Below are 19237 nucleotides of genomic sequence, written 5' to 3'. Positions count from 1 at the left end.
CTGGTGAGTCTGAGGCCCTAGAGATCACTCTCTGCAATAAGAGAAACTACCCAATGAGAAGCCTGCGCACCAAAAGTAGAGGAGCCCCTGATCGCTGCAACTAGAGAAAGCCTGCACACAGCAACAACAACAATGAAGACCAAGATAGCCAAAAGAAAAAAAAAAGATATAACAAATAAAGAAACAAAAGGCTATTTTATGAGATCATAGGAAACTCTGATAAAATGAAAAGTACGTACGTATAAGATGTTGAGGAAGTTACAGAGCATTAGAAACCAATGTCCTCAGCCTTCTGAAGGAAAACATCTCACTAAGTTTCCTTCTTATAAACTCAAAACATACTAAAATTTAATTGACCTGGGAAGTTCTGTATGATAATCTCTCACCTTGGAGGATCTGTCTCTCCACAGTCTTCAACTCTTCTTTTCCAACCAAGATATTAGATTGGTTTGAATGCCTGATATCCTGTTCATAAGGAAAGATACATTAATGAAAAAGTACCTTCCAAACATGACAAACCTGCCCATGAATCAGGTCGTGTATCTAATCAAGTCACTAGAATGAATGTGGTACTATTTTTTAAACAGAAAAAAAAAAAAAAAAAAAAGCAAATAGCCCCTCTTTCTGTGTCTAAAAAGAGATAGTATCTCTGGCCCATGAAAACATGTTCAGACCTATATGAACATTTACAAAGCACTGAGAATGCTACTAAAATAGGAAATGAAGTAAATGTAAAGGAGATGTTTGGTCTCATGGAGAAGCCGCTAAACTAGTGGTTGCCAAATGACAGTGTCCGAGAGAATAATGTCCATTGCTTGTTAAAACAGAAATAACTGGGCCCAAATTCCAAAGTTTCATTCATTATGCCAAAGGTGAACTCTTGAGAATGCATATTTCAAACAAGAGTCATGATAATGTTGTTCGTTCTCAGAGCACATTGTTACAGAAAGTATACTGGAGTAAAACTCATCCCTTAGATACGAGTGTCTGCTAGCTTCCATTGTGTTCAGATTGGCATCACCCATCTTGGAACATAGAAAGGACAGCACATATATGTCCGTTCCCTAAGAGTGTACTGGAATGATGGCAGCCTTACCTGCTATGGTCAGGTTCTTAGTTTTCCAGCATCACATTTCTATATAGCTTTCTCTGAAAGGGGTTCAGTAAAGTCCACTCTTCCTGGGTGAAGTACACAGCCACATCAGCGAAGGTCACTGAGTCCTAAACCATCACACACAAAGTAGTTTCAGTAAAGTAAGATCTCCAACCATGTACAGTGGAGAATGAGGAAGGGAGTGTCAATATCAACAGAGGGATTCAAGGTCTGTCATCATCTGTCAGAGGACACAAGTCTTAGGTCTTCTCCTTTCCAGCCACACTCACTCATGATTGATATGGAACCAGTAACACAATCCTAAGCAAATTACACACACTTGTGCAAGCTGATAGATAAATAAGTTCACTGAGAAATATTTACTCACTCCTTACCATGTCAGAACAGTCAAAATAAAAAACTCTGCAGTAGCAATCAAGAGACAATATCAAAAGATAATTACTGAAATACTAAGATCATTCAGAGTAATTCCTCATCAATATGAGAGATTCCACACTGGGTGGAAATTTAAGAGGGACTCATACTGGCTTTATTTCTTTAAGAAGCTTTGGACAGAGGTCGCCCAGAAGGAAATTTTTCCATATGGCGCTTGCAGTAGGTCACTTTGTATAGGGCTATCCTATCTTCTTACCTGAGAACAATCTCTCAAACACCCAGACACTATCCTGTCTGCCTCTATCTCTCCCTCAGGATGGCATAAAGGGTCCTTAGAAAGAAGATCGAGGAGAAAAGAAAGAAGGCATGGGCATCCAGAGATGATCATAATTTCCACAATCACTGCCTGAGAGTCATTCAAAATTCCAAAATATCCCTGCACACTCATGAAATCTCATACTGAGAGGAAAGTTGGTGAAGTAGGACCTTGAGCTCACCTCCCCCTCAGGAACATATCAAAAATACATCTATATGGAGCCCCTCTCACTGAAAATAAACTGGAGACGGTCAGAATGATGTCCAAAACCAAGGCTATAAAAAGATCCACAGAGTAAGGTACAAAAGGAGGGGGACTGTTCTGGTTTTTGTGTTGTTGCCAAGCAAGAGTGCAAACTTGAAGGTATGCAGCAGATGTCAACCCAGCACTGCATCTGAATAAGGTCACTTAGGCCAGTGCTGGCACTTGTGGAGGTGGCGGATCAGGAGCTGTCTGTAACCTGACTGACTTCCTAGACAGTCTCAGTGTGTGTCTGGCCCACAAAAACCCTCCTGTTGCAGAGTTGCTCCCTCTAAGGCAAAGGTACCATTGTTGGGAGGAGAGTGAGTGCACACATGGAGGGAACAGATCTAACTCAGACTCAATACTCAGGGCTTTTTCTTCCAGCATCTTGGAACCAGACCTGGCTCCTGCTGCCACTGACTTGGCACTGATAGCCACGGTGCACAGGAGAAAAAGCAGCTCACACAGGGTTCTGACTCTAGCCCTTCTGTCACCAGCACATCTTCCCAACAAGGACAACCTGAGAAAAGACATAATGGATACTGATTTCATTATACTTTTTGTTTTAGAGATACGGATAACAGTATGGAGATTTCTTAAAAAATTAGGAATAAACCTACCATATGGCCCAGCAATCTCACTACTAAATTACACACGTACCCCAATGTTCATTGCAGCAATATTTACAAGAGCCAGGATATGGAAACAATCTAGATATTCACTGACAGGTGAATGGATAAAGCAATTATGGTATGTTTATATAGTGAATTTTATCTGGCCACAAATAGGAATGAATTTGAGTCAGTTGTAGTGGATGAATCTAGATGGTCTTATATAGAGTGAAGCAAGTAGGAAAAACAAGTATCACATGTTAGTGCATATATATGGAATCTAGAAAAATGATACTGATGAACCTGGCATAGAAGAAACTTTGGACATTGCAGGGGAAGGTGAGGGTGGGATGTAATCAGAAAGCGGCACTGATATTATACACTATCAGGTATAAAATAGTGGGAAGTTGCTAAAAAACAGGGGGGCCAGCCTGGTGCTCTTTGATGACCTATGGGGTGGGGCAGGGGGAGAGGACAGAGATTCAGGAGGGAAGTGATAAATACATATGTGTGTGTGTGTGACACACACACACGGATGTATAAAGTCATGAATCTTTCATACAATTATATGACAGACACCGACACAAAATTGTAAAGCAAAAGAATTCTAGGGCTTTCAAGATTGCTCGGTAGTAGTAAGAATCCACCCACCAATGCAGGAGACATGGGTTCAATCCCTGGATCGAGAATATCCCCTGGAGAAGGAAATGGCAACCCACTACAGTATTCTTGCTTGGGAAATCTCATGGACAGAAGAACCTCAAGGGTCTCAAGGGTCACTGTGATTTTATTCTTTGTTTGTGAGGTAAACACAATGAGCCATTTTAACAATTAGCCCCTATCAGACAGGACATGGAAATAACCTAAATGTCCACTGACAGATGAATGGATAAAGAAACTGTGGTACTAAGACATTTATACAATGAAATATTACTCAGCCATAAATAGGAATGAATCTGAGTCAGTTGTGTAGTGAGGTAAATGAAACCTAGAGGATCTTATAGACAGTGAAGTAAGTCAGAAAGGGAAAGCAAGTATCATATATGGAATCTATAAAAATGCTACTTATGAACTTAGTAGAAAATGAACTTGTGGACACAGTAGGGGAACATGAGGGTGGGACAAATTGAGAAAGTAGCACTGCCATATATACAGTATCATGAGTAAAATAGTTAGTGAAAGTAATTCAGTCATGTCTGACTCTTTGTGACCCCATGGATTACACAGTCCATGGAATTCTCTAGGCCAGAATACTGGAGTGGGTAGCCTTTCCCTTCTCCAGGGGATCTTCCCAACCCAGGGATCAACCCAGGTCTCCCACTTTGTAGGTGGATTCTTTACCAGCTGAGCCACAAGGGAAGCCCAAAACAGTCAGTGGGAAGTTGCTAAATAATACAGGGAGACCTGCCTAGTGCTCTGTGATGATCTAGAGGGGCAGGATGGGGGAAGGGGAGGGAGACTCAGGAGGCAAGAGATAGGGATATACATACACACATAACTAGGACTGTTTGCAGTGTTGTATGGCAGAAACCAACACAAAACTGTAAAGCAACAAAACTAAAAATAAATAAGTAAGTGGCAACCCACTCCAGTATTTTTGCCTGGGAAACCCCACAGAAAGAGAAGTCTGGCAGGAGGCAGTCGCAGTCCATGGGGTTGAAAAAGACTTGGATATGACTTAGTGACTAAACAACAAATACTGCTAACTGAACTTGGGAAAAGAATGAAAGAACATAGTAAAAATGTAACAACCAACATAAACCTAAAAAGGAACCAGTCAAAAGTGAAGAATACAGTAACTGAAGTGAAAAAAAGACTAGAAATTATTAACAGTGCACTAGGTGACATAGGTAGAGAAGGAAATGGCAACCCACTCCAGTATTCTAGGCTGGAGAATACTGTGGACAGAGGAGCCTGGTGGGCTGCTGTCCATAGGGTTGCACAGAGTCAGACATAACTGAAGCGACTTAGCATGCACTGGATAAGGAAATGGCAACCCACTCCAGTATTCTTGCCTGGAGAATCCCAGGGACAGAGGAGCATGGTGGGCTGCCATCTATGGGGTTGCACAGAGTCGGACACGACTGAAGCGACTCAGCAGCAGCAGCAGCAGGTGACATAGGAGAAAGCACAACTGATCTGGAAGATAGAATAAAAGAAATTACTCAATCAGAAAGAGAGAAAGGAAAAACAAATTAAAAAAATAAGGACAGTTCAAGAATCATTGCTTTCATTGCAGTGGTCCTGGGTTGGATTTCTTGTTGAGGAACAAAGATCCTGCAGGTCATGCTATTTGGTGGAAAAAACAATAACAGCAACAATTTAAGGAACCTCTGGGATACTATGAAGCATTCTAACATTTTCATTATAGGGTTATCAGAAGGAGAAGAGAGAAAGGGGTAAAAAATGTATTTGATGAAAATATGGAGCTGACTGTGGCTCAGATTATGAGCTCCTTTTTTATTTATTTTTTATGAGCTCCTTTTTTAAAATTTCAGGGTTAAATGGAAAAAAGTAGGAAAAACCACTAGACCATTCAGGTATGACCTAAATCAAACCCTTTATGATTATACAGTGACAAATAGACTCAAGATATTAGGTCTGGTAGACAGAGTGCCTGAAGAACTATAGATGCAGGTTTGTAACTTTATATAGGAGGCGGTGAGCAGAACCATCCCCAAGAAAAAGAAATGTAAGAAGGCACAATGGTTGTCTGAATAGGCCTTACAAATAGCTGAGAAAAGAACAGAAGTGAAAGGCAAGGGAGAAAGGGAAGACTATACCCAAATGAATGCAGAATTCCAGAGAATACCAAGGAGAGATAATAAATCCTTTTTAGATGAACGATGCAAAGGAACAGACGAAAACCATAAAATGGGAAAAACTAGAGATCTCTTCAAAAAACCTGGAGATATCAAGGGAAAATTTCACGCAAGGATGGGCACAATAAAGGACAGAAATAGTAATGATCTACCAGAAGCAGAGGAGATTAAGAAGAGGTGGCAAGAATACACAGAAGAACTATACAAAAAAGGTCTTAATGACCCAGATTGCAGAAACCATGTTTTACTGCTTTCTCAAAAATGTCTCCTAGAATTTAATCTTACTCATTCCCTCTTCCTTGCTAGCTCACTCCCACCCCTTAAGTTAGACGTTCTGGCTGACATGCCAGCATTAGTCAGATGCTGTTCTGTACGCAGAACAAACCCTTTGCCGTCAAAGACCTTTCTTTACGTGATTACCTCTGGACCCCCCAGAAGGAATCCTCCTTAATCCCAGAGTTCTGGCCTCTGTCTTGATTTACTGCTCTTAGTTAAAGATTACAAGATAAGTTATCAATAAATATGCACTCAGAGTTTTCTTGGGGAGTTGCTTCTCCATGAGCTCTCCCTGTGCTCTCTCATAATCCTGTGTGTTTGTGAGAATTATTCAGTGTGAAACCACACCAGATAACCACAACGGTGATCACTTACCTAAAGCCAGACATCCTGGATGGTGAAGTTAAGTGGGCTTTAGGAAGCATTAGTACGAAAAAGGTTGAGGAGGTGAGAGAATTCCACTTCGGCTATTCAAAATCCTAAAAGATGATGCTATTAAAGCACTGTACTCAATATGCCAGCAAATTTGGAACACTCAACAAAGGCCACAGGACTAGAAAAGGTCAGTTTTCATTCCAACCCCAAAGAAGGTCCAAACTACCAAACAGTGTGCCCATTCATATGCTAGTAAGGTTATGCTCGAAGCCCTCCTAGTTAGGCTTCAGCAGTATATGAACCAAGAACTTACAGATGTACAACCTGGGTTTAGAAAAGGCAGAAGAATCAGAGGTCAAATTGCCAACATTCATTAGATCACACAGAAAGCAACAGAGTTCCAGAAAAACATCTACTTCTGTGTCATTGACAACAGTAAATCACAACAAACTGTGGAAAAGTCTTAATGAGATGGGAATACCAGACCACCTTACCTGCCTCCTGAGAAACCTGTATGCAAGTCAAGAAGCAAGAGTTAGAACTGGACATGGAATAACAGACTGGTTCAAGATTGAGAAAGGAATACGTCAAGGCTGTATACTGTCATCTTTCTTATTCAACTTCTGTGCAGCGTATATCATGTGAAAAGCCAGGATGGACGAATCACAAGCTTGAATCAAGATTGGCAGGAGAAATATTAACAACCTCAGATATGCAGATGATACCACTCTAATGGCAGAAGGTAAAAGGGAACTAAAAAGCCTCTTGATGAAGGTGAAAGAGGAGAATGAAAAAGCTGACGTGAAGCTCACCATTAAAAAAACTAAGACCATGGCATCTAGTCCCACAACTTCATGTCAAATAGATGGGGAAAAAGTGGAAACTGTGGTGGATTTTATTTTTTGGGCTCCAAAATCACTGTAGACGGTCACTGGAAGCGACGAAACAAGACATTTACTCATCAGAAGAAAAGCTTCCAAACCTAGACAGTGTATTAAAAATCAGAGACATCACTGTGCCAACAAAGGTTCATATAGTCAAAACTGGTTTTTCCAGTAGTCATGTGTGGATATGAGACTTGGAGCATAAAGAAGGTTGAGTGTGGAAGAATTGATGATTTTGAACTGTGGTGTTGGAGAAGACTTCTGAGAGTCCCTTGGACAGCAAGGAGACTGAATCAGTCAATCCTAAAGGAAGTCAACCCTGAATATGCATTTGAAGGACTTATGCTGAAGTTGAAGCTCAGATACTTTGGCCAGCTGATGAGAAGAGCCAACTCACTAGAAAAGACCCTGATGCTGGGAAAGATTGAGTGCAAGAGGAGAAGGGGGCAATAGAGGATGAGGTGGTTGGATGGCACCTTTGACTCAATGGACATGAGTTTGAGCAAACTCTGGGAGACAGTGAAGGACAGGGAAACTGGTGTTCTGTGGTCCATGGGGGTCACAAAAAGTCAGATACAGCTAAGCAACACATAGCAAAATAAACTATTGACAAAATCTAAGGACAATCTACTGAATGAGGGAAAATATCTGCAAATGATATGACCAATAATAGGTTCAGTTCAGTTCAGTTCAGTCGCTCAGTTGTGTCTGACACTGCGACCCCATGAACTGCAGCACGCCAGGCCTCCCTGTTCACCACCAACTCCCGGAGTTTACCCAAACTCATGCTCATTGAGTTGGTGATGCCATCCAACCATCTTATCCTCTGTTGTCCCCTTCTCTTCCTGCCCTCAATCTTTCCCAGCATCAGGGTCTTTTCAAATGAGTCAGCTCTTTGCATCAGGTGGCCAAAGTATTGGAGTTTCAGCTTCAACATCAGTCCTTCCAATGAACACCCAGGACTGATCTCCTTTATGATGGACTGGTTGGATCTCCTTGCAGTCCAAGGGATTCTCAAGAGTCTTCTCCAATACCATGCATGAAAAAAATCTAGACATATATAAAGTATCTTTTAATTTTCCTACAGAGATTAAGATTTTGCCCTATAATAGTTTTTGAAGATAGTATTTCTAGATTTCTAGTGGACTACAAATTGTTTCAGCTTGTACAGTAACAATTTTGGTCTTAAAAACATCTCTATATATGCATTATTTTTGAAATACAGTATTAAACTCCACATTCATTTCTTACTCAAAATATATACAATTATTAGATTCTAAATGTTGAGTCATAAAAGATTTAACAGTCATATGCTTTATGTTTGAAAAGATTCAATTGGCTTGTACTCTTTATTTCCCTGTATTTGTTTGTCAGGGTTCACTTATGGGTGAAGATTTAAAAATCTTCCTCCATTTGTAAACTGATCAAAAGAAGATTATTACATTTTAGGGTTGGTTAGGCCCATCCATGGTGAAACCTTATACTTAGTAAAGTTAATACTTGCTACTTTCTTTTCTATAGTTCAAAGGAAAGATGAACTCTTATTTTTACTACATTTCTGTTTAGGAAATTAAAATTAACTCCATAAGAAAAGTTTTAGTCTTATTACTGTGGTCTAAGATCACAGTAAGGTAAGTAAGGTTCTGGAGTTCTTTGCGGAGTGGGGGCCATTACACCCTTCTGCCATTTAACTTAGGTTTCCATTCCATGTGCCATACATCAAGTCATAAATGAATGAATGATACATGATTGGACAGGAAGCCCTACCTGGCTCCAGGCTGTTCTTGAGTGGGTGTATTGTTTCTTTTTGGAGTGCTGGGCACGGTGTTAGAGAGTTTAATAGGGAAAAACATGTTCAGCACACTGTTAAATGGCTTTTTTGCCTTTGTTGATTTGTTTTTTTGTAATTAAGTAGATGTGTCTTTAAGTATTGTTTATTCTTAACAATTATAGATCTTGTTAATCAAGGCATGTGGATTAAATTTCTCCTCCTAAATAAACATCTGGAATAAAAAGGACTGATGCTGAAGCTCAAACTCCCAATACTTCGGCCACCTGATGGGAAGAACTGACTCCCTGGAAAAGACCCTGATGCTGGGAAAGACTGAAGGCAGAAGAAGGGGACAACAGAGGATGAGATGGTTGGATGGCATCACCAACTCAACGGACGTGAGTTTGAGCAAGCTCTAGGAGTTAGTGATGGACATGAAAGCCTGGCATGCTGCAGTGCATGGGGTCACAAAGAGTTGGACACAACTGAGTGAACTGAACTAAAATACCCATTGGTTTAATATTGTAGGAAAGCTTAGAGTAGGGTGCCTCAGAATATTTGTTATTACTTATTGACTTTCCAAAAGGCAATGAAGTCACAGAGGAAATACTAACTCAAAATTTAGGTCTTCTCTCCCAATTATCCCCAAATTTTTGAATAGTTTATATATAGATAAAACTAGTAGTTAATGGGACAAAATTTGCTTAGTGACTTGCTTTATTTAAAAATGCAGTGGCTCCTTTTATGCGTTTACATAAATTTACTAGCAAATTCTCGTTTCAAATGAATTAGTGACATAAATATATACATTTTAGTGGATATCTTTTGTTTTACAATAGTGAGACAGAAGAGCTGAGAGACAAACTCTCTGCCATGACCTCCTAGGCTAAACATGACCTAGCTGGGACCCACCACTCTGATCTCATTTTGCACCTCTTCACACCATATTATTCTCCAGCCACATGAACCTATTTTCAGTTTTTCAAACAGAGCAAATGTGTTGCCACCTGCCCTTCCACAGGACACAGTTTTAGTGGGCTCAGAGATGCCTTCCCTATTCACCTATTGAAAGATGTTACAGAACAACCCTCTCATTGTTCTCCATCTGTACTTACACTTAATTTCCTGCATTGCACATATCACTATTGGGGTTAGTTTAATGTATTTGTTTTCTACCTGCCTCTCTTTATCAGAAAATAAGCTTTATATAACTTAAATGTCCATAAAAATGCATAAATAAAGAAGATGGGGTATACACACACACACACACACACACACAATGGAATACCACTCAGCCATAAAAAAGAATGAAATGATGCCATGTGCAGCAACATGGATGGACCTAGACTATCATACTAAGTGAAATAAATCAAAGACAATATCATATGATATCACTTATCTGTGAAGTCTAAAATATGATACAAATGAACTTATTTAAAAAACAGAAACAGACACACAGATACAGAAATTTAGGGTCACCAAAGAGGAAAGGGGGTGGGGGTGGGATGAATTAGGAGTTTGAGATTAACAGATGCGAACTAACATATAGAGAATGGATAAACAAGATCCTAATGTACAGTGCAGTGAACTGTTCACTGTTCAATATCCTTTAATAAACCACAAAGGAAAATAATATGAAAAAGAATACATACGTAACACAATCACTTTGCTGTACATCAGAAACTAATAAAATATTGTAAATCAACTATACTTCAATTTATTAATAAAAATAAAAAGAATGTTCAAACTACCACACAATTGCACTCATTTCAGACACTAGCAAAGTAATGCTCAAAATTCTCCAAGCCAGGCTTCAACAATACATGAATCATGAACTTCCAGATGTTCAAGCTAGATTTAGAAAAGGCACAGTCACCAGAGATCAAACTGCCAAGATCCATTGGATTGAAAAAGCAAGAGAGTTCCAGAAAAACATCTACTTCTGCTTTATTGACTATGCTAACATCCTTGACCGTGTGGATCACCACAAACTGTGGAAAATTCTTAAAGAGATGGGAATACCAGACCACCTTAACTGCTTCCTGAGAAACCTGTATGCAGGTCAAGAAGCAACAGTTAGAACTGTACATGGAACCACAGACTGGTTCCAAATTGGGAAAGGAGTATGTCAAGGCTGTATATTGTAACCCTGCTTAAGAAATGCTGGGCTGGATGAGCACAAGTTGGATCAAGATTGCCAGGAGAAATATCAATAACCTCAGATACACAGATGACACCACCCTTATGGCAGAAAGTGAAGAAGAACTAAAGAGCCTCTTGAACTAAGATCATGGCATCCAGTCCCATCACTTCATGGCAAATAGATGGGGAAACAATGGACAGCGACAGACTTTATTTTTTGGCCTCCAAAATCACTGCAGATGGTGACTGCAACCATGAAATTAAAAGTCGCTTGCTCCTTACAAGGAAAGCTATGACCAACTTAGCATATTAAAAAGCAGAGACATTACTTGGCCAACAAAGGTCTATCTAGTCAAAGCTATGGTTTTCCAGTAGTCATGTTTATCGATGTGCAAGTTGGACTATAAAGAAAGCTGAGCACTGAAGAATTGATGTTTTTGAACTGTGGTGTTGGAGAAGACTCTTTGAGAGTCCCATGGACTATAAGGAGATCCAACCAGTCAATACTAAAGGAAACCAGTCCTGAATATTCATTGGAAGGACTGATGCTGAAGCTGAAACTCCAATACTTTGGCCACCTGATGTGAAGAAGTGACTCACTGGGAAAGATCCTGATGCTGGGAAAGACTGAAGGTGGGAGGAGAAGGGGACAACAGAGGATGAGATGGTTGGATGGCATCACTGACACAATGGATGTGAGTTTGAATAGGGTCTTGGGAGTTGGTGATGGACAGGGAAGCCTGGCATGCTGCAGTCCATGGGGTCGCAAAGAGTTGGACATGACTAAGCAACTGAACTGAGCTGATAAGAAAAAAATTTTCTTATAAAGAAAAAAAGCTTTACAGGAAAAGCTGTATTTGTCTTGTTCAATAACATAAGAAAGGCTTGGCACATAGGAGTTTCTAAATAATGAAAGAATGAATGAGCCTCTGATAAAAATCTTGCAAAAAAACTGTATAAATACCCTAGAGAGATGATTTGCTGCCAGAAAGCAAAGAATGAATCAGATAGAAGTGTTTTAATGCTGGAGCCTCTATGGGACAGTGGAAGCCCTCAGCTACTCCACGTGTTTTGGTCAAGAGACTTTCAGCTCTAGTTGGGGAAAGGCCTTTGTCTTTACCTCAGCATCATGCCCAATGGAGATGAAGGGTCTTTAGCACAGCTGTGCCCAGCCAAGATGGATTAATATCAGGACCAAAGGGCAATGTCACAGGATGAACAGAACTCTGCTGAAGGACTGGGAAAGTCACACTGAAGGAACAAGACAAGGGTGCCCACTCTCACCACTACTATTCAACATAGTTTTGAAAGTTTTGGCCACAGCAATCAGAGCAGAAAAAGTAAAAGGAATTAAGATAGGAAAAGAAGTAAAACTCTCACTGTTTGCAGACGACATGATTCTCTACATAGAAAACCCTAAAAACTCTACCAGAAAATTACTACAGCTAATCAATGAATACAGTAATGTTGCAGGATATAAAATTAACACACAGAAATCCCTTGCATTCCTATATGCTAACAATGAGAAAACAGAAAGAGAAATTAAGGAAACAATACTATTCACCATTTCAACAAAAAGAATAAAATACTTAGGAGTATACTTACCTAAAGAAACGAAAGACCTATATATAGAAAACTATAAAACACTGATGAAAGAAATCAAAGAGGACACAAATAGATGGAGAAATATACCGTGTTCATGGATTGGAAGAATTAATATTGTGAAAATGGCTATACTACCCAAAGCAATCTATAGATTCAATGCAATCCCTATCAAGCTACCAACGGTATTTTTCACAGAACTAGAACAAATAATTTCACAATTTGTATGGAAATACAAAACACCTCAAATAGCCAAAGCAATCTTGAGAAAGAAGAATGGAACTGGAGGAATCAACCTGCCTGACTTCAGGCTCTACTACAAAGCCACAGTCATCACGACAGCATGGTTCTGGCACAAAGACAGAAATACAGATCAATGGAACAGAACTGAAAGCCCAGAGATATATCCACGTACCTATGGACACCTTATCTTCGACAAAGGAGGCAAGGATATACAATGGAAAAAAAGACAACCTCTTTAACAAGTGGTGCTGGGAAAACTGGTCAACCACTTGTAAAAGAATGAAACTAGAACACTTTCTAACACCATACACAAAACTAAACTCAAAATGGATTAAAGATCTAAATGTAATAAGACCAGGAACTATAAAACTCCTAGAGGAGAACATAGGCAAAACACTCTCTGACATAAATCACAGCAGGATCCTCTATGACCCACCTCCCAGAATATTGGAAATAAAAGAAAAAATAAACAAATGGGACCTAATTAAACATAAACGCTTTTGCACAACAAAGGAAGCTATAAGCAAGGTGAAAAGACAGCTCCCAGAATGGGAGAAAATAATAGCAAACGAAGCAACAAAGGATTAATCTCAAAAATATACAAGCAGCTCCTGTAGCTCAATTCCAGAAAAATAAATCACCCACTCAAAAAATGGGCCAAAGAACTAAACAGACATTTCTCCAAAGAAGACATACAGAAAAAAAAAAAAAGAAGACATACAGATGGCTAACAAACACATGAAAAGATGCTCAACATCACTCATTATCAGAGAAATGCAAATCAAAACCACAACAAAGTACCATTACACGCCAGTCAGGATGGCTGCTATCCAAAAGTCTATAAGCAATAAATGCTGGAGAGGGTGTGGAGAAAAGGGAACCCTCTTACACTGTTGGTGGGAATGCAAACTAGTACAGCCACCATGGAAAACAGTGTGGAGATTCCTTAAAAAACTGGAAATAGAACTGCCATATGACCCAGCAATCCCACTCCTGGGCATACACACCGAGGAAACTAGATCTGAAAGAGACACATGCACCCCAATGTTCATCACAGCACTGTTTATAATAGCCAAGACATGGAAGCAACCTAAATGCCCATCAGCAGACGAATGGATAAGGAAGCTGTGGTACATATACACCATGGAATATTACTCAGCCATTAAAAGGAATTCATTGGAATCAGTTCTAATGAGATGGATGAAACTGGAGCCCATTATACAGAGTGAAGTAAGCCAGAAAGATAAAGACCAATACAGTATACTAACGCATATATATGGAATTTAAAAAGATGGTAATGACAACTCAATATGCAAAACAGAAAAAGAGACACAGATGTACAGAACAAACTCTGTGGGAGAAGGCGAGGGTGGGATGTTCTGAGAGAATAGCATTGAAACAAGTATACTATCAAGGGTGAAACAGATCACCAGCCCAGGTTGGATGCATGAGACAAGTGCTCAGGGCTGGTGCACTGGGAAGACCCAGAGGGATGGGATGGGGAGGGAGGTGGGAGGAGGGATCGGGATGGGGAACACATGCAAATCCATGGCTGATTCATGTTAATGTATGGCAAAAACCACTAAAATATTGTAAAGTAATTAGCCTCCAACTAATAAAAATAAATGAAAAAAAAAAACAATAAAAAAAAAAAAAAAAGAAAGCCACACTGACAGTTCTTGGAGCATCTGAGGGACAGAGAGTGAAAACTTGGTGATACCTCATTTTGGAAGTTACTTGTAAGAAAAAAGAAGAGGGGATCTGAAGTTTTAGTGATTTCACTTGTGGGGCTGGCAAATATGGAACCTATGCTACCCCTTAATTTTATTTACCATGTTGGTATATTCTGGCAAACTCCATTATGTATTTTTGGAAGAAACTGCCCTCCCGCCTCCCATTTGTTTCTAAGCATAAACCAGCCGTGAGATGTTAGTTACATTTCTCTTTTTAAATTCAGTACTCCTATTTAAAATTATTTATTTTTCATTCTCTCATCATTTTAAAGCATTTAAAAATAAATTGACCATTTTTATAGGTTTGACTGCTCCTCTTTTTGTGTCCTTAAAAGAATTAAAGCTGGACAGTGAAAATAACATTGCTTATGTTTATTTTCACAAAAATTTTCTTTGAACTTAAAAATTTTCAGAGTCTATAAATTATAGAGTGCTCTTTTGTCACTACTGCTAAGTCACTTCAGTTGTGCCCGTCTCTGTGCAACCTCATAGACGGCAGCCCACCAGGCTCCCCTGTCCCTGGGATTCTCCAGGCCAGAACGCTGGAGTGGGTTGCCATTTCCTTCTCTGATGCATAAAAATGAAAAGTAAAGTGAAGTCGCTCAGTCGTGTCTGACTCTTAGTGACCCCATGGCCTGCAGCCTACCAGGCTCCTCCATCCATGGGATTTTCCGGGCAAGAGTACTGGAGTGGGGTGCCATTGCCTTCTCCGTTGTCACTACTAATTAATGTCTATGAGAGATTGAATGTATTTGTATGATATGACTCAAGTCTTTCTGTTTAAGAACAATAAAGTTAATAATAGGTGAATAAAATTCTTGCCTCTCAAATGATGGGTAAAAGAAAAAAAAATGTAAACAGCTCATACAACTTAAGATCAAAAACCCAAACAAACCTATTACAAAATAAACAGAAGACCTGAAAAGACATTTTCCCAAAGAACACACACAGGTGGTCAAGAGGTGCATGAAAAGATACAGAACATTGCTTATCATCAGAGAAATGCAAATCAAAACCACAATGAGATATCACCTCATACTTGTCAGAATGGCCATCATGAAGACGACCACAAATGACAAATTTGGCGAGGATGTGAAGAAAAGGGAACCCTCATATTCTGCTGGTGGGAATGTAAACTGGTACAGTCACTATGGAAAACAGTATGGCAATTCCTCAAGAAACTACATCATGATCCAGGAATTCCACTCCTTTGGGTATATACCCAAAGAAAATGAAAACAGTAATTTGAAAAGGTATACACACCCCACTGTTCACAGCAACATTATTTACAGCAGGCAAGATACAGAAGCAACCTAAGTGTCCATAACACTTAAATGCATAAAGAAGATTCACAAAATGAAGCATTATTCACCCATAAAAAAGAATGAAATTCTGCCATTAGCAAGAGCAGGGTAGACCTGGAGGGTATTATGATCAGTGAAACAAGTCAGACTGAGAAAGACAAATACTGTACATTACCACTTATATGTGAAATCTAAAAAATGAAGGAAACAAATGACAAACTCAGAAGTATAGAGAACAAATGAGTATCTACCAGTGGGGAGGGGGAAGAGGGGCCAGTAGGATTGGGGTGAGGGTTAAAAGGTACAAACTACTATGTATAAAGCAGAGAAGCTACAAGGATATGCTGTACAGCACAGAGAACATAGTCAATATTTTTTTGTAAATTTAAATGAGTATAATCTATTGTTACAGCCTGGCGGAGCAGAGACCAGAACCTGCCCCGTGACTCGAGGTTGCAGCAAACTCTGCCCTCGTGATTGTCTTAATAAGCATGCCTAACGGACATTCTTGGGGCTGGACGTGCACTCTGCTCCGCTTCACTGCCTGCCTCTGTGTCTGTCCCCATGGAAACAAAACAAGATGTTCCTGATCAACAGCAGAGCCTTAACTTTACTCCCTCTTTATGGTGTGCTGATCAAACTCCCCAGTATAGTTATTCCCTAATGATCTCATGTGACTTCTGCCAATAAAAGTGTGACCTGAAAGGAGCCATTTTGTCTGCCTGCCATGGAGAGCAGGAGGGCCCCCTGACTCCCTGCTTGCCAAATTATTGTGTCTCTTTTCGTTATGTGCTTGCCCCCGATTCAGGTCTTTCTCACCAGCTGTGCTGGACTCGGCAACCTATGAAAATATAGAATCATTATGTTTTACACCTGAAACCAATATATAATCAACTAAACTTGAACCAAAGATTAAAAATTAAAATTGACACTGTAACTTCGGAATAAACACACACTAATAACCAGAAAGCTCACACTCACTGCTGCCATGAAATACCAGAGAAATCCTGCTCCATCTTGAGCCAGAGAGGTGAAGGTGTGCCATGTTACCCACCAGGCAAAGTGTAATGGGGTTCGTTTCACAGGTAAGGACATAAGCCCTGAATGATGTGACTCTTATCACAGCAATGAAATACATGAATAGGATTACGCAGCAACTCTACCTAATACATACACACCAGGAAGTTGTCTTAGAGAACAGCATTCTCTCTGGTCCACTTCAGCTCATCCTAGATAAATAAGCAACATGACTGCTCAGACCTACACCAAAAAAACCAACCAAACAAACAAAAAAAACCAAACCTACACCAAAAAAAACCCTACACGCAGAACCTAAGGCTGAGTCTCTGGGGGAAAAAAAAGCAATAATGAGGACTTCTCACGGGGCATATGACAGGCTGCCATTCTGCAAAGCTGATAGTGAAATTTGCATAAACATTCTTTTCTGAACCAGGATCATTTTAGGGCAGCTTCATCCCTCTGGAGATATAGTTATCTGGAGCCCTGTTTCATAACAATCATAAATCAACCAGTATTAAGTATCAGTCATCCACATGAGAAAATAGTTATTTCTGTGCAGATGACACATATGAAAGCTACTAAAACAGTATGCTGTATAACAAGAGAATCAGTGACATCGACTGTCATTGACTGACAATCATTACATACCAGACATGTCCTGAGGAGCTTATAAGTCTTATATGTTTGGGACAACTTCAATATTTGAATCTGCTCTTTCAACTGTAAACTTTGTACAATCTAAACACTAGTCAAGGGACTTACCTGGTGGCCCAGTGGATAAAACTCCCCACTTCCACTGCAAGGGTCATGGGTTCAATCCTTACTGGGACAATAAGATCCTGCATACTCCGTGCCATGGCCAAAAAATATAAACAAATAAATGGTGGTGGTGCTTTAGTAGCCAAGTTGTGTCCGACTCTTGCGACCCCATGGACGGTAGCTAGCCAGGCTCCTCTGTCCATAGGATTCGCCAGGCAATAATACAGGAGTGGGTTGCCATTTCTTTCTCCAGAGAATCTTCCCGACTCAGGGCTGGAACCCATGTCTCCTGCCTCGCAGGGAGATTCTTTACCACTGAGCCACCAGGGAAGCCCTAAATAAATAAATGCATACTACAAGGGCTTTCTGGGACGCTCTTCCATGCTTACAATCCTCAAATGTGGCTCAAATAAAATTTTCCAAATCTTTCTTAGATTAATTATTCCTGGACAATTTTCCTACACATACCCTTCTCCAAAATCACATAAATACTAACACCTCTTCAGAACAATTTCTCAAAGCTATCTCAGACGCTCACTTGCGAGCCATAATCCTCATTAAGACACTTAACAGACAACTTACAACTCTTCCATTTTCAAGCGGACAACACAGTACCACGGTAGGGTCACTAGGTTCATGATAACCAAACGGCGCAGGAGCCTGAGCAATCTTACTGAAACAGCGGAGATTCAAGTCCTCAAGGACTAAAGTCACGCAGGCTTTCAAACAGGGAAGTATAGTGAATGAGAACACCTCGCAGATGGTCCTAACCATAGGTACGACTTCGCTGATGGCTGGGGTTCAGGTCCGGGCGGACTCGAGACGAGAGTCCAGGCCTGTCCCAGAAGACACTTCAAAAGTTCGGGCCAATCCTGTCCTTTAACGTGCTCCTTGTATCCCAGAGCCTTCTCTTAACCTAGGCTTCACCAAGGACACGCTTAATTGCAATACAAACAACTCAGTCTCTCTCCCAACTGCGCCGAGCTGCCAGATGGAATATCGACGCGGAGCAGTGACGCTACTTCCGCTTCCCGTCCGGGCAGTTGCGGGGGCAGGTCTCTGAGATTGAATTTAGCCTAGTTCAACCAGTGCAGGAGGGAACTTGTAGTTTCTGCCCACATTGCGGTGAGGGGGTTTGGGGTCGGTTCAGTGTGAGGACCTGGAGCAGAAATAGGCCCACCGGACGACGTTGATGCTGCAACCAGCCTGTGGCAGGGGCTCGGGGCAGGAGGGCGATCTATAAGCCGAAGTGGTGTTGGAGGTGGGGAGAGGCCCAGCGCTGGGATTAGAGGACAGGGGACAATGGTGGTAACTCATCCAACACGGTGCTCATCAAAAGCTGTACTACCTGCCTGTTCTCAACTTCCTGGAGCGCTTAAAATGATTCTCATATGTTAATAAGCCTGCCAATCCATGACATGCTCTATCTTCTCCGTTCAGTCATGTTTGTTTTCCCTTGTTTCTTTTTATTTACATTGGACACCGTGCTAAACAATAATTACTGATTCTTTTGAATATTCAGAGTAGTACGTTTTCCTTTAACCTTTGTGTTTTTCTTCACGTAAGTATGTTTTTCATTTTTCTTGATATTACCATAACGTGCAAGACCTCCCATACTAAGCTGAGAAACAACACTGACACCAGGCC

The 19237-nt window shown here is 40.4% G+C and overlaps 1 long non-coding RNA gene across 4 annotated transcripts in view; it reads right to left on the bottom strand.

Annotated features, from left to right (window-relative positions):
• Positions 1-18645, bottom strand: part of LOC110147031 (uncharacterized) — a 34002-nt gene extending 15357 nt beyond the window's left edge. The window contains exons 1-3 of one of the 4 annotated variants that reach the window (XR_011486420.1): positions 18344-18645; positions 1097-1221; positions 387-465 (exon numbers count right to left, since the gene is read on the bottom strand). This is a non-coding gene — a long non-coding RNA (uncharacterized lncRNA). The other 3 variants (XR_011486419.1, XR_011486418.1, XR_011486425.1) reach the window with 3 other exon arrangements.
• Positions 18646-19237: the final 592 nt, after the last annotated feature.

The sequence above is a fragment of the Odocoileus virginianus genome, chromosome 3 (assembly GCF_023699985.2).
Source record: "Odocoileus virginianus isolate 20LAN1187 ecotype Illinois chromosome 3, Ovbor_1.2, whole genome shotgun sequence".
NCBI classification, from domain to species: domain Eukaryota; kingdom Metazoa; phylum Chordata; class Mammalia; order Artiodactyla; family Cervidae; genus Odocoileus; species Odocoileus virginianus.
The sequence above is the reverse complement of the archived record's forward strand: the minus strand, read 5'-3'. Positions and strand labels throughout refer to the sequence as shown.